The following is a 2,743-nucleotide window of genomic DNA, read 5'->3' as shown; positions in this document are numbered from 1 at the left end:
CGGGACAGTGTCCCTTTCCAGGGCGGAGGCCCTTCGAGCAGGCAGCTGTCTGAGCCTTGGTCTCCTCGTCTGCAAAGCAGGGGTTCCCCTCCACCCCACCCCACCCACATCCGGAGGCCAGCCTCCTCCCCCCGAAGCCTGTCCCCATGCGGTTCCCCACCTGCTCTTGGGGCTGTCACGCTGACAGCAGGGTCTGTGCCATGGGGCCCCTGGGCGCCCAGACTCAGAGCCTGGCTCTGACAATCTTGCTCCCTCCCTCCCTCCCAGGCAGTGTGAATGTGTTGGGGGGCGGGGCGGGCAGGACGGGCTGCCTCTCCTAGGGGCCCTGGGCCCAGGGACTATGACCCCAATGTCCTGCTCGAGGTCACCTGGAGCATGGCCACGCCCTCAGCCCTGCCGCTACCCCGGCCTCCATGAGGGATCTGCCTGTCCCTCCCCTGCGGCCCTTCCCAGCTCCCGGCCTCAGGACCAAGTCCAAAGTCCCCCTCTGCCTCCACCTGGCACCTCCCTCGCGGCGAGGCGCTGGGTGAGCAGGGCCCGGACAGGAGCACGGCCTGGGCGTCGTGGGCGTTGTCCCGTCCAGGTCCTCGGGAGGTGGTCCCCTGGCTGGGACAGTCTGCCCTGGCCGTTGGCTCACAACCTCCTGGAGACATGGCTCCCTCCCTGTGTATCGATGGGGAAACGGAGGCGGCCCCAGCCTGGCAGGTGGCCAGCGAGCACCCCAGCCAGGACCCTCCTGGGTTGTGCAATGGCCGCGGGGCAGGGTGGGGGGCAGAGGGAGCCGGAGCCCCACTGGGCGGCCTCCCCATCTGCCCAGGGCTGAGGTCCCAGCTCCCTGCCCCACCTGAGGGGGCGGGGCTGGGGCTGAGGGGCGGGACCTGAGGGGCTAAGGGGTGAGGGGCTGCGGGCTGGGGGCTGAAAGTGGAGAGAACTCCCCAGAGGGAAGCGGGGGGCTGAGTGTGTGTGGTGGCTGCACCTGCCGCCTATTTCTGTTTATGGGCCGGCTCTCCTTTCCCGGGGAGGAGCCGCGAGGTTGGACCTCACCCCACTCTCCCTGCCCAGCTCAGCTGGGACCTCAGCCCCTGCCTCGATGTGCCCGCTCTCGGCCGTCACGGCCCCATCGCGCTCTGCAAGCACCAAGTCTCCTAGTGCCACTGCCAGCTCGCACGGGGGCATCGGCTGCCAGGACGGGCTCGGGCACACGCCTCGGCCAACCACAGGTCACTGGGGGGCTCGGACCAGCTCTGCCCAGTGCAAGGACAGACCACGGACCTGCCTCGTCTGTGCACGGCGCCGGGAAGCCATGCTTCTAGGACACGTGGACACTGCCTCTTAGGGCTGCCTGTCCTCCCTGCTGCTAGAGTGGAAGTGGAATGGGATTTGGGGAACGCGACCCACTTTTCCTCTCCTGGTGCTCAGTCCTCACTGGGGAGCAGGAGAGACATCGGGGGACGGACGGGGTGTCCGGAGGCACCCGGCTGAGGCTCGCGGGCGCCCTCCTGCTCAGGGGCCCAGCTGACCGGCTGCCGGCCAGGAACCATCATGCGTCCCCGCGGCCCAGCACACAGGCTGCGCGTGAGCCACAGCCCACGCCTGGAAGCAACTGAATGTGCGGGTTTATGGGCGATGGTGACAAATACGCTGCAAACTGCGTTTATTCACAAAGGCCGGCAGCACGGAGCAGAGGGGACTCCCGCTCCCCAGAGCCTGGGGGCAACGAGGTGCAGTCAGGGTCCCGCCCACCCAACCGCCAGGGCCACATTCAGAGGGGACTCCTGGGGTCTTCAGGAAGCACGAGGGGCGGTCAGCTGCTGGAGGCCGGAGGCGGGGCCCAGCAGGTCTGTGTCGCTCTCAGGTCCTCAGAGCCCAAGAACAGGTGCCACCGCTCCCAGGGCATCCTGGGCGCAGCTGGGCTTTCTAAGGCCGCAGAGCCGGGCTGGGCACCTGCCTCTCCCAGCGCCCAGGCCCTTCCTCCTCCAGGACAGCACAGCAGCGCCTGCATCAGGGCCATGTCCGTCCCTCCTGCCCACGGGGATGAGCCCTGGTCAGCACAGCGACATCCAGGGCCCACGCATGGAGGCCTGGGGCCTCGTGGCCAGGCTGTCCCAGCCATGCCCCCCCACTGGGGGACCACACACTGCACAAACCCTGCAGCCCCACGTGCACCCTGGCGTCAGCCCCTCCTCTTCCTGCCTGAGTCTGGGGCCACTTCCCGCCAGCGCCCGCCTCCCGAGTCGAGTCCGTAGTCTGTCCGTGTGGGAGGGGGGATGTGAGCTAAAGGTGACCCTGTGGGATGGACAGCCAGCCGGGCCCTGAGGGGGGTGTCCCTGGAGCCTGAGGGGTGGTCCCCCCGCACCCGACTGTGTCGGCAGGTGCCCCCACAGCTCCGCAGGCCGATGGTGTCACTGCCAGGTCAGGGTCTGGGGAGACAGGTGTGCTCGCTGTCAAGTGCGAGGTGACGCGCAGGGGCTGCAGGGAAATGGCCCAGAGCCACCCCTCCCCCCACCCTGGACACGCAGGACCTGGGCCTCTGGCGCTCACTGAGGCCACATCCCTGTTTCTGGGCCTTGTCCAGTCTCCCCAGGGAGCCTCAGTCTTGCTATCCCCCGAAATCCCACCCCCAGGCTCACGCAGGCCCTGCTCCCTCACCTGGCCCTGCCCCTGCCCCCGGTGGGCCTCACTACTGGTGCCCACCTGGGTGCAGGAGCAGCGGGGCCAGTCTGGCAGCACGCGGAAGGCGGGC

General features: G+C 68.8%; 1 protein-coding gene across 1 annotated transcript in view; it reads right to left on the bottom strand.

The window, feature by feature from the left end:
- Positions 1 to 1,637: 1,637 nt before the first annotated feature.
- IQCE (IQ motif containing E) overlaps positions 1,638 to 2,743 on the bottom strand; it is a 20,175-nt gene continuing 19,069 nt past the window's right edge. The window contains exon 21 of the mRNA XM_015565155.1: positions 1,638 to 2,022. The gene's annotated coding sequence lies outside the window, so the exon portion shown is untranslated. The remainder of the gene's footprint in view (positions 2,023 to 2,743) is intronic.

Source organism: Myotis davidii, unplaced genomic scaffold (genome assembly GCF_000327345.1).
Source record: "Myotis davidii unplaced genomic scaffold, ASM32734v1 scaffold399, whole genome shotgun sequence".
Taxonomy (NCBI): Eukaryota; Metazoa; Chordata; class Mammalia; order Chiroptera; family Vespertilionidae; genus Myotis; species Myotis davidii.
Note: the sequence above shows the minus strand (reverse complement) of the source record. Positions and strands in the feature narration are given on the sequence as shown.